This window comes from the organism of the source record quoted next, unplaced genomic scaffold, assembly GCF_019419815.1.
Source record: "Pyrus x bretschneideri cultivar Hongxiangsu unplaced genomic scaffold, Pyrus_bretschneideri_v1 Contig43, whole genome shotgun sequence".
Lineage (NCBI taxonomy): Eukaryota > Viridiplantae > Streptophyta > Magnoliopsida > Rosales > Rosaceae > Pyrus > Pyrus x bretschneideri.
Genome location: NW_025999757.1, coordinates 3743959 through 3757788, shown reverse-complemented (window position 1 = coordinate 3757788; position 13830 = coordinate 3743959). Strand labels below are relative to the sequence as shown.

Here is a 13830-nt window from a genome sequence, read left to right as displayed (position 1 = left end):
TCAATAGTGCTCCGGCCACCCTTTTCGATTTTCCGGCAAATCGGCAAAGCGATAGCCAATGCCACCACTTGGGCTTTGTAGCCCATCATCTCAGGAGCAAAACCTAACCAACTTTGACCCCGTTGGACCACCGTAGACGACGAATCGATGTCGGGAAGTTTTAGGCACCCGCTGGCTTTGTGGGCAAAATTGACCATCTTCCGTCCACGTTTGGACTTCGTGGAAGGTATGAAAGTTGCTCCAATCACTGAGATCTTCATTTCTGTGAAGTTTGAGAATTTTTGGAAATATTTGGATTTTTCGGCGAGTCGGGGCGGCCGACCGCCACCCGCGGTGGCGTGTGCGGCGGCGCGTGGCCAGTGAGCAGCCAATGCTATTTTTAGGCTATGTCGAATGTCTTGAATTCAGTTTTGTTATTTGAATGACATAGGTTGATCGTTGGAACCTAAATTCGTTACGATACGTTGCTTGATGAAAATGTGAATCGACGATCCGACCGTTGGATCGTCACCAAACTTGGATACATTATAATACGTAATATTTAAAGATATCCGATAACCGGATCTTCCCGAATTGAATTTGTAAGTTAGAAAAATAAATGTTCACGTCCACTTGGTTTTGGGCAAATGGTGGAGATCCAACCGTTGGATCGTAATGAAATTTTAATATGTTGTTCTAGAAACATATTGTGGATCGTTGGGAGTTACGGATTGGAAATCTGATAGGCGGATCTTCTGGGTCGAGTTATACAGGGTTGTAGACCCTACCGTCGATCTTTGATCGACTGTTGATATGTGGTCAATGGATCTCATACTATTTTAGAATGCCCTTGAGGTTGTGTTTTATGTGAATTACGTATTCTACGGATAAGAATTCTGAGATGTAATTTGATAATTGGTCACAGGGACCAATCATTCAGGACGCCTCGATGCGTGCACTAGAGAATCATAGCGTGGACTCCAGGTGAGTGCATCTTTTCCTTTTTATCGTACATATTATTGAGAGTTCTATCAACACTTTTAAATTGATTAGGTATATTACTTTCATATATAATTATTGTGAATGCTTGAAGTACTATATGAACTACGAATGGCTTAATCCCTGTTTAGGGTACGTAGGCAGTCTAACGAGACGTTAGATGCAGCCATAATATATTTGAGACAAAAGCCTTATTTGGGAAATTGAGTAATGCGAAGGAAATTGGTAAAGGCAAGTTTTAGTTTTGTGAATTAGTTAGTTAATTAGTGTTAGTTGGGTTGTCATGGATAATTATCCCTGAAAATTAGTAGTTTGGGAGTAGGGCGTTATAGATTGTACATTTCACACCGTATTGTTTATAATTGAAAATGCTACAACATGGTTGAGTATTAGATTGCATCATGGTTTATCCATGTGTATATTACTTGCATATAATTATTGGGAATGCTTTCAAGTGCAAAGGTGAACGCAGGACACCCAGGTAAGCTTCAGGTGAGTACATGTTGATGTTAGTGATGGTAATGAGTACGATTGCGTTGAGATATAGTATAGCTCATAAACCTGCACCCCGGTGTTAGTGCTCCTGCCCGTGGCCAGGGTACAGTCCTTCACGTGATGTTCACCTCCCGCACCTTACGCTCACCTTGGATCCAAGGTAGGTGCACAGTCCTGTCGTACATACCACTTTAGGTGGTTCCGACTCGTAGGTGACCCGCGATTATTCGCACAGTCTTCACGTGATCGTAGCACTTGAGCGTATTTATTTACACCCAGTCCTGTCATATAGATCACTTTAGGTGGTTCCGACTCATGTGCAGGTATACTTATTGAGCTATTGGTTAGCCATGATTGATGAGATATGGATAAGTCGTACAGGTCACTAGAGGTGACTCCGACTTATATGCTAGCCATGATTGATGAGATATGGATAAGTTGTACATGTCATTTTAGATGACTCTAACTAACATATCATTTTGTATTGATTAAGTTCATTTGGCCTACTTATTAATACATGGTGGAGTTGATGGCAAGCCGTGGTTTTGGTCATTTCTGAGTATGGTTTGGATATATGTATATATGTTGTACTGTCCTATAGAAAACGATAAGGGAATTACAGTGAAGGGTTATTACTGTTTGAAAGGTAATAGTTTTGGGAAACTTGGTTTTACAGCTTACTCACACTTTCTGTTTTGTACCCCTTCAGGTTTTAACTGCTGAGTCCGTATCGACGAGGATATATATAGCTAATCTTAGTTTTGGTGGCTACTTTTAAGGGTATGATTCTTACCCACACACTTGTACCTTACTTATGCTCTAACATCGTGCGTGAAATGGGTTCACTCCCGCTCACAACACACTCTAGTGTTAAAAAATTTTAGGTTCAAATTATTCACATTTTTCTACACTCTATCACATTTTATGGCTTCGTCACCTTCCAGGTGTCGCCCAGCACAACTCGATTTAGGGTCCAAGTGGACTTTCTGGGTCGGGGTGTGTCATAAATGTCGACATTAAAATATATTATGATGAATGAAATAAAAATTAAATTTAAATGTAATTGATACATTAAAAATAAAAAGATAAATAAAACATCAAAATCAAACAAATAAATGATATGATTAAATGTACTAGGGACTAAAATTGGATTTTAATCTTACACAAGGTTAATGTCTAAAACTCATCTTTTTTAAGGATTAAAATGAAGTTTTCCATTTACAGAAATCCGTCTAAGCTGCCTAGGCGCCCGCCTACTCGTCTAGGTGCCCGCCTACCCACCCAGGCGCTAGGCCCTTGCTCGCTGCCCAACTACAGCCTAGCGATTTTTAGAACCTTCTATATAATCATGGTTTTTGTTAAGCAAAATCCTAGATCATTAGAATTCTAAATCTCGTTTATCAACAAAAACAATCACAAGTTTCAGAGATAGAGAGATTACATGAGCTGAAGCAGAAGATGATATGAATCAATGGGCAGGTTTTCTGGGGGCTTTTGGACAAAAAAGGGAGCGCCTTAGCCCAACAATTCTTATTTCGGTCTTTGGCCAGGATTTTATTGACCCGACCTGAGTTTATTATTCTTTTTAGAGTAACTGTTAATTTCCTCGAACTTTCACTTATCTTTCGATTTTTCCTTTAAACTTTTATATTTGAAAAATTAAGGAGGTTAAGCCCATCCGCTTCCCCTTAGTATAGATGATATTGTCTTTCATATATTTCATCCATGCCGTCCAATCCTAAGTTCCTAACTAGATTACCATGAACAATTAAAAGTGCTTCAATTTGGAATTAGATATATAATATTAAACACTAATTTGTGTTCCTTTTGGCATTAATCCCTCGGAACCTCAACCAAACATAGCCTAAAGTTTTAACCAATTACAAATTTTGAGCATGTTGGATACAATTAGGTGAAGCATTAGAGTTAAAAAAAAAAAGAAAAAGGCTCAGCATCAAGTTTTACCACTACAATTTTACAGGATAAAAGCACAGACACATAAGTAGCTGATTGGTGGGTAACTTTTAAAGAAACTCTTAATTTAGCAACTTAAAACAATATAAGATAAGAGAGAAACCCATTTCTGATTTTTTTTTCAAAATTTTCTCAGGGAAAACCCAGATAATGGAGATTGTATATATAATCATGGTTTTTGTTAAGCAAAATCCCAGATCATTAGAATTCTAAATCTCGGTTTTCAACAAAAATAATATCAAGTTTCAGAGAGAGAGCCTACTTGAGTTGAAGTAGAAGATGATATGAATCAATGGGCAGGTTTTCTGTGGGCTTCTAGACAAAAAAGGGAGCGCATTTGCCCAACAAATCTTATTCCAGTCTTTGGCCAAGATTTTATTTGACCTGACCCGAGTTTATTATTCTTTTTAGAGTAACGGTTAATTTCCTCCTTGAACTTTCACTTATCTTTCAATTTCTCCTTTAAACTTTTATATTTGAAAAATTAAGGAGGCTAACCTCACCCCCTTCCCCTTTACTATAGATGATATCGTCTTTCGTATATTCCATCCACGCCGTCCAATCCTAAGTTCCTAACTAGATTACCATGAACAATTAAAAGTGCTTCAATTTGAAATTAGATATATAATACTACTGATAGGAGCATATTTAGGCGACTTACTTAGCTTGTTTTCGTGCATCTATGTTGTTAATTCATAGTTATTTTAGTCCTTTATGCTTCTTTTGTGTGTTTTCAGGTTCTAAGGGCTTAGGGAGCAAGAAAGTGCATTTTGAGGCTATTTGGGGCACTTTTGGGCATGGATTGGACAGCTTAATCATGGAGCAAAGAGGATGGACGAAATTGAAGCCTTGTATGCTCTTTGGGGACATCAAACAAAGGGCCTAGCCCAATCAAACAAATCCTTTGAGCCATGGAAAACCTCTAGCCCAATCAAACATATTATGCCATGCAAACCAACCTATTTTAGGCCCATTCTATGTACTTAAACCCTAGCCCTTTAAACTAGTCCATTTATCACTTATCACTTCCATTCACTTATCACTCACCACATATCATTCATTTATCACCACATATCATTCATTTATCACTTATCAAACCTTTCACTTATCACTTCCATTCACTTATCACTTATCATTTCCATTCACTTATCACTCACCACATATCATTCATTTATCACTTATCATACTCATAATCATCTACACATTTCAAACATATGCATTTCATCTCACATGCACACCCACCTCTTTCCAAACTAATTCACATGCATACCTATTCTTTAAATCAACACATGCATTCACACACATGCACATCATTCACTCACATTTCCACCATTCATTCTTTATTCCACAAACAAGTCACATGCATTTCCACCTTCCTACTTCATCATTTCACCACATTCTCCCTCTTTAACTCATTTCATTATTCATTCACTTTGCATTCATTCAATTCCACCCCACATGCACCCTTTATTCTTCATCATTGCAACCATGGCACATTTACACCAACAAAACAACTCCCATGCCATGGCCTACTCATATTCCCATTTCCTTTCCAACATCTCACATGCATTTCCACCTTCTTACTCCATCATTTCACCACATTTTCCCTTTTATTTCCACATGCAATTCTTCATCATTGCAACCACAAACACCTTAAACAAATAGCCATATACATCTCCACTCCTCCTATAAATACCCTTGCATTCATTCATTCAAATCTCATCTCATTCACAACACAACAACAAACCACAAACACATTCCTTTCTCCCTTAGCCGTGAGTCTCCCTTAGAATCCAAAAACCATCTTCCATTTCCACCACTCCTCATCCATTTCCATAATTCCCCAACACTTCCATCCCCCCAACCAACTATCCCTAGACCTTATGCTACAATAAAGAGGAAGAGAAGAGTGCCTAAACGTTCATACAATTCATGTTTGAGTTGTTGGAATGTTTAGGTGTTTCTTTGATTTCAAAGTTTCATTTTAATTCTCTTTGTTTTGTACGTATGAGAAATGGAAGAAAAGAGTGCTTAAACGTTCATACAATTCAAGTTTTGAGTTGTTGGAATGTTTAGGTGTTTCTTTGATTTCAAAGTTATGAGGAACTAAACCCCCTTTAGCTAGGGGGTAATTCGAAACTATGTTTATGTTTGTAATATGATTTGATTACTTTTAATTACGTTTCATAAGTTGTGAATTCAATTTGTTTAACTGTTTGATTGATAACCTATTTATGTATGTTTATTAAGAATGAACGCTTAATTTTCATGCATGAATTTGACGCTAGAATATAAGTGAGTTTCACGTAATAGTTATGAACTTATATTCACAAGTAGTGGAGGTTGCTTATAAACAATCGTGTTAAACATATTCTTGGCATAAGTTTCATGCAATCATAGTAACGAATGCCTCGTCAACACTTATAGTTTTCATGATGCTTAATGATTCTTGCTTGTATCTCTATTATGCAATTCATGTAGGGAACTTGTGAGGAATGCTTTGGATTGTCGTATGCAATCATCCAATTCATTAACTTAAGGAAAACTTGACGGTTAATTTAAGCGGACCTAATTAACCCGGAGCGTTGAGAATTCATGGTTTATTGAAAAGCAATTAGACATCGTTTTGTATGCAAGTATAACATATGTGGAGATGAACCCCTTAGCTAGCTTCCCATCCATTCATTTCCGTCAAATCCATATTTACAATTTGTTTTGTTTCCAAGTTTCCATTTTTAGTTTAAAGTCGTCCAAATCCAATCCCCCTTTACTTTATTGTTCAATTTAGTTAGAAATCAATTTAGTTTGTGTTTTTAAAGCATTTTGAGTCTTTTGGTTTGTCTTAGTGTTTTAACGTTTAGTTTCACATTCTTTGAGTCTAGTTTAGTGTTTTATCTTGTTTTTACGTTTTTGAGTCAGTTTCCAAGAGATTAACAATCCCTCCTAATCCCCGGTCCAGAACGATCCCTACTTATACTTATACTACAATTGACAAAAAGAGGGTTTAATTTGTGTGCGCAGAAAACTCGCATCAACTACACAGTAATTTGTGTTCATTTTGGCATTAATCCCTCGGATCCTCAACCAAACATAGCCTTAAAGTTTTAACCAATTACAAATCCTGAGCATGTTGGATACAATTAGGTGAAGCATTAGAGTTAAAAAAAATGCTCAACATCAAGTTTTACCACTACAATTTTACATGATGCAAGCACATACACATAAGTAGCTGATTGATGGGTAACTTTTTAAAGAAACTCTTAATTTAGCAACTAAGCAATATAAGAGAGAAACCCATTTCTTTTTTCTTTTTTTTTTTTTCAAAATTTTCTCAAGAAAAACCCAGACAATGGAGATTGTACATATAATCATGGTATTTATTAAGCAAAATCCCAAATCACTAGAATTCTAAATCTCGGTTATCAACAAAAATAATCACAAGTTTCAGAGATAGAGAGCTTACTTGAGCTGAAGCAGAAGATGATATGAATCAATGGGTAGGTTTTCTGGGGGATTTTGGACAGAAAAGGGAGCACCTTTGCCCAACAAATCTTATTCCGGTATTTGGCCAGGATTTTATTTGACCTGACCCCAGTTTATTATTCTTTTTAGAGTAAATTGTTAATTTCCTTCTTGAACTTTCACTTACCTTTTGATTTCTCCCTTAAACTTTTTTTAACCCCTAACCCCAATCTAAAGCAAATTTTTATTAGCTAACCAACCATGATGGTTGGGGACCCCACTAGCCTGAGGGTTTAAGGGCGCACTTTGTGTGATTTCACCCAAGGGTGAACAGACCAAGACCACCATAACCTCACCTGGTTAGGCTTCATCGAGGCAACCAAACACTTTAATTCCTTGCTTAGTTACAAGTCCATGCAACAAAGCTCAGCTCCCTTAAACTTTTATATTTGAAAAATTAAGGAGGCTAAGCCCACCTCATTCCCTTAGATGATATCGTTTTTCATATATTTCATCCAAATTGACGTTAATTCACATTAACTCTTGTCGACCTGTATGTAGGACTTGAACTAGAGGCTTAGTATTATTCAGTGCACTTAAGGAGCCTGAGGAGGTCATGTATCTCAAGTGAAGTTTTCATATATCAACTGGATTTATGTTAACGCTTTAGCTGATTTTTTTTAGGTTACAAGAGGATGACATGTATTTCAAGTTAGAATACTTCACAATTATGTAGCCTCTATGTTCCATGCCCATTCACAACCTCACGATGTTGCTGCTTCTATATCACAACCCCAAGCTGCTGCTTCTACATCACAAGCTCAACCTTAGTCACTACAAATGACAATAGGTTTAGTTACAAGGTTCCAACCGAACGAGGAAGGACATGGAAAGTGTAGTTAATCTAAATGTGTTATGTGTATTTTGAACAGAACACTAATGTGAAATCCCAAATTTTGTTATTTAATTATGTAGTTTGTATTTATGTGATTTTTATTTTATATTAAATTTGTCAATTTTAGAGTTTTAATTATTTAGTTATAAAGTTCGATTTTCATAATTAATCATTTAAAATTCTTAGAATTTTCAGGGTCACTTTTAGTGTTTTCGAATAGAACTTGATTCCACGAGTGCATAGATGAAACCGTTTGCGAAACAAAATTGTGACGAAGGAGTAATGAGCGAAAAAAGTTAAGGGCTATTTCATCATTCAAATTTTTATATAAAGGGGGATCCAGAAAATTGGAGAGGGGGCCGCTGCCAAATGGCAGTTGACCCAATTGTCCCTTGACCCGCGAATCACTCGAGTTCTAGACCAGTTTTTTTGCACAATTTTCGACGCTATTCTGGCGTTTTTCCGGTGATTCCTAGCCATCAATCACCTGCAAACTAATCACCGACATTCCCTCTTTCATTTCAAAAACATGTCCTAAACAAGTTTGGGGGCGACAGAGCAACATTGAAGCCAAATAAAAGGATACCCAATTTAAGGTTTCCAACAGTTTGAGGGGATTTCAGGCGCCTTCCTAAATGAATTGGACTTCGTCATAGGTATGGAAATTGTGCCACTTGCTTGCAAAATTTGATGGAAATTAGAGTTGGTTGGATAACTGTGTTTCATTCACCGTAGCCACCGCTTGTGGCGGTGCATGGGGAACTTCTACAACTTGGATTTTGGACAGAAAGATTTCCTCAATGTCCTAAGTTCATATCCAAAGTCCATTTGTTGGAACTTGATACAATGATTGATATGTTCAAATTAGGGGATAACTATACTGACGTTCGATTTTGGTACTAGACGATGATTCTACCGTTGGGTCGTCACCAATTTATAGGATGTTATTGTACATATTAAGTAAGGACCTGAGAAACTTGTGGATTGGGAATCCGACGTACGGATATTCTGAATTGAAAGGATCATAGAATTATTGACCTTTGTAATATATGATGATCCGACCGTTGGATCATTATGAAATTATAATATATTTCTTGCATAATACATGAGGATGTGGAAACTTACGGATCGGGAATCCGAAGTTCATATCTTCCTGAATTGAATTTCTAAGTTTTTAGAACCAATCATTGACCATCACTTAAATTTGCGACTGGCAGAGATCCGACCGTAAGATCATGAAATTTTAATCAGTTGTTTTAGAAACATATTGAGACTCTTAGGAAGTTAGGGATTGGAAATCTAGTGGGTGGATCTTCCAGATTAGATTACTACGGTGGTTGATCATTTCGTTGACCATGTTGACCGAGGGTTGACTTTTGGTCAACATGTTCTGAATCATTCTTAAATAATAAAGTTAGTATTACTCGAGACTCGGTAGAGCCTAGTGGGGCTATTTTGGTTAGTGAGCTGTCCCTATTGATGTATATCTCGATTCACGTATAAATGGCACCTTACTATGATATACATATTTATTGAACTTGTAGATGATATGAATGTTATGTATGATTACTAGTATAAAAATATGAGCCTAGATCCTTATTAGAAGTATTTAGTAGAACTTGTATGCCTATATGACAAGGTATTTAGTTGTCATATGAAATTGATAATGTTTGTGCTCACGTTGCAAATCATAAGCGCGGAGGTGAAAGGAAAGATGTGTGGTGATATGGTTTCATTATGTAGCAGTGGTATAGGGATGGTCCTGTTTGGTATACCTGCGATGTGGGACTGTGTTGATGTTAGGGGTGATCATGCTTGAAATACCCGCGATGGGTGATCACTGCCTATGTTATTAAACTATGCCTATCGTTCTGTTTGATTTATCCGCAATGGAGGACCATATGCATTCTAGTAGTGATCATGCCTGGTATATCCATGATGAGTGATCACTTCCTAGAGTTAGGATATGGTTTTGCTTGGTACATCTATGGTGGTTGTTCACCACCTACTCAAGTTCGTAGTAGAAGTTGAATTGAATGAAGAATACTAACCAAAAAATGGAAAAATACTAAACCTGAAAACTAGTTTGTCTGGTGCTCACAGTTAAATTCAATACATGTGGGCGGTTCTGCAATCAAATCTTCCTTCAATGCAACTCCATTAACATAGAGCCATCCGTTACCAACCAGCATGAAGTTGGAGGAAATGTGTCGTAAAATTAACAAGTGCTAATGATGAGTGATGAGTGAACTTTATATTATATATTTAACCCTATTCTCAGTATATTTTGGTTATTATTTTGGAAGAATTTTGATACTTTGAATTGTATTTTCAATACAGGACTTTCAACTTCTTCTGGAGCACACATGGTCAAATGGATGAATTTTGGAGTAATTCTAATTGGAGGACATTCATGAGTCACTTGGCTTGATCCTGTCAAAATATCAGATTTTTTCACCGAGCGGTGATTTTCTGGTAATAAAATAAAGGAGCAATGCACAGTGCTGGAATAACGACGTTTTGGGCTTGAATTGCGTTTTTGGAGCCTAATATGACCTTGGATGGGTTCATGGCCTTCTGGAGATGTGTTCAGAACGTTCTTATCTTTAAAACAAGCTATCCTGGACTGGATTTGGAGGAGATTTGGGGCTAAAATGTGGCTAGACAGTTTATGTGCAGTTTATCCTAACTTAATTAGAACTTTATGTTTTAATATATTTATTATTAGTTAGCTTCCTAGTGGAAAGAGGAGACTTGGTTGATGGTTCTCAGGGATTGTGCCGTTGGCTTTTAGGGATATATTTAAGGTTTTAGTTGGCCGTAGTTGGGCTACGCATGTTTTTATGAAACTTTGGAGACAGAGAGAATTGCTAGGGTTCTTGAAGATTTTCTACTTGGAGGTGTTTTCATTCTTATTCATTTTAATGATATTTCCTTTGATTTTTATTATGAGTATGCGTAACTGATTCTTTTGCTAGGGTTAGGCCAAAAACCTTAGCAAGAATATGTAGTTTTATTAATTTGCTTGTGAATGGATGCATGCTTGCTTTGAATTATTAATCACTGTGATTAAAACTATCTATATATTTTAATGATTGATCACCATTAGGGTATTTAGACAAGTAATTTGATGCAATTTTTGTTGGAACATCACCCTGGAGGGCTTCTTGTGATTAGTAATTGTAAGTTCACTTAAGGAGAACATCACTCTCTTAAGGGTTGCATGGTTTTTCAAAGGGTTTTCACGAAGCTTAGTGATTCTTGCATGTTTATATTTGATCTGAACATCACACACGGATTGCATGCTAGATATACGTTTTTGTTTGAACATCACAAGGAAAATATGCATTAGGAAAACCTAACCTTCAAATCATGGATGTGGAAATTCATAAGTAATTGATAGAATTGCATAGGATTGTGACGATGATGGCTAAACCCTAGTCTTTCCCTAAATTGATTTTAATTAAAAAAAAACCTTTTTCTGTTTGCTGCCTTTATTTTCTAACTTCTAGATTTCTTTAATTGTTAATTCAATATTTTCAAACTCAAAAATCTCAAATCTTTGATAAAAATATGTTTTAATAGTTAATTAAGAGTTGATTTAATTACGAATTAGTCAAACAATCTTTGGGGACAACGATCTTGCATGAGCAATTATACTACAATTACTTTGTATTCTTGCAGGTATTTTCAGTGATTTTAACCCTACTTGCGCAGGTACAAAAAATCTTATCAAGAAATTGGCATCGACGCCGGGGATTGTTTTAATTAATTTGCTTTTATCATACTCTTAATTAATTATTTTTGTTCAAAAAAAAATCTCTTTAATTTTAATTTTCGTTTTTTTTTCTTTTCAGATTACTGAAATCTGTGCATGGTCATAACCAGATCACAATCTGCATAGCTTGTTCAATTTAATCCTTAGCCTGAAAGAACATTACGAAAGAAGTGGGGAACAGTTTTTGGCGTCTGATCTTTCCTTAAAGGACACTTTTCTGCAACACCTATTTTTAGGCGTTTCAGAAAACAAAGAAACAATGGCTTTTGCTATGCCCAAAGCTAGGCAACCTTTGAGACAAACACTAGCAGCTCGTGCTAACGAATTATCGAGTTGCGTTGTTTATCCATAAGATGAAGGTGATACTTTTGAGATTAGACATCACATGTTGGAAATATTGCCTACTTTTCATGGACTAGCTCATGACGATCCTAACATGTATATTACCAAATTTCTGATGGGTTGCAAGAATATTTTGGTTAGAGGGTTTTCTGCAGAGTCTATTAAGCTTCGTCGTTTTCCCTATACTTTAAAAGACAAGGCGAAAACATGGCTTTTTATACTCCCATCTGGGAGCATCACTTCCTGGGCACAGTTAAGTGAAAAATTCTTAAGCAAGTTTTATCCAGCATCCAAGACTCTTGACATAAGAACTAAAATTCTATCTTTTGTTCAAAAGCCTAATGAAGAGTTCCATGAAGCTTGGGAGCGATTTTCAGATTTATTCAGGAAGTGTCCTTATGCTGATATTAATGGGGACACAAGAATGCAAATATTCTACAGGGGTTTAAATCTAACTACCAAGAGTTATGTGAATGCATCATCCGGAGGTTCGTTTTCAGATAAAAATGCTCAACAAGCATTTCAGTTATTTGATAAAAGGGCTACAGAGACACAGTAATAGGCAGCGGACCAGACACAAACCAGAGGCGTTTTTAATATGTTGATTGGAACTCCACATGTATCTGCTCAAATTGAAAAAATGGAGAAAAAACTTGAAATTTTTTACTCAAAATTTAACATGCTTTTGCAGAAAATAACAGTACCAATGCAGTAGGTTGCAATAAAGTAGCCTACTGTAGCAGTTTGCGGCATCTACAACATGCTGAATCATGATTTTATGGGCTGCCCACACAAGGACGCCTATCCTGAACATGTGGCAGAACAAGTAAATACATTTAACAATTTTCAAAGACCCGTAAATGACCCATATTCTAATTTTTATAACCCAGGTTGGAGGGATCACCCAAATATGAAGTGGGGAGGAAACCAGCAAGTGCAGCCTTTTCAGCAAAATCATATACAACAGCCAGCTGTGCAGCCTAAACTTCCTTTGGAGGATACACTCCAAATGTTTATGCAATCTACAAAACGGTACATATACAAAAATGATCAGAATATGCAGAATGTACAAGCTTCAATTCAAAATCTGGAAAAGCAATTAGGCCAGTTAGCAAGTCATATCACAGAAAGGGAGAAAGTAAAATTTCCTAGCCAAATGGTCCTTAATCCACGGGGTTCAGAAGAATGCAGTGTTGTTAGAGTTTTACGGTGCGGTAAAAGTTATGATAATCGTGAGAATGCAAAAAGTGAAGACCACTTTGCAGAAAACCTTGCAGAATCTACTGAAAAACCTAAAAAAATCTGCTACTGAACAACAACTACCCAAAAACAATCCAACAACAGAAAAATGCCTAGAACATGTTTATGAGGCCCCAATTCCATATCTAGAACGTTTGAAGCCAAAAGAAAAAGACAAGCAATTGAGGGACTTCATGCAAACTCTATCTAAAGTTCAGATTAATCTGTCACTACTTGATGCAATAAAAAATATTCCATCATACGCCAAATTTTTGAAAGATGTGTGCACTCACTGATAGGAGCATATTTATGCTACTTTGTTGGCCTATTTTCTTGCATTTAGTAAGTTAGTTTCTATTTATTATAGTGATTTAAGCTATTTTCATGTGTTTTCAAGTTCAAATGGCAAAAGAGGCAAAGAAAGTGCATTTTGGTGCATTTTAGAGCAGTTTTGGGCTTAGAATGGATAGCACATGCATAGAGCAAGGTGGATGGATGAATTTGAAGATCAAGAGAGGCTAGGAATGTGCTTAATATCTGGAGAAACAAATTTGGAAGCATTAAAGATAAGGAATCAGCTACAAAGAAGGAACACTATCCAAACAACCTTATCTTATCTTATCATATCTTAATCTTTTCCTACCTTAATTCCAGCTGCAAAGAGGAC

The 13830-nt window shown here is 36.5% G+C and overlaps 1 non-coding gene across 1 annotated transcript; it reads right to left on the bottom strand.

The window, feature by feature from the left end:
* Positions 1-12225: 12225 nt before the first annotated feature.
* LOC125469526 lies at positions 12226-12327 on the bottom strand. The gene has a single exon (XR_007251808.1). It is a non-coding gene; the product is annotated as a small nucleolar RNA R71 (small nucleolar RNA).
* Positions 12328-13830: the final 1503 nt, after the last annotated feature.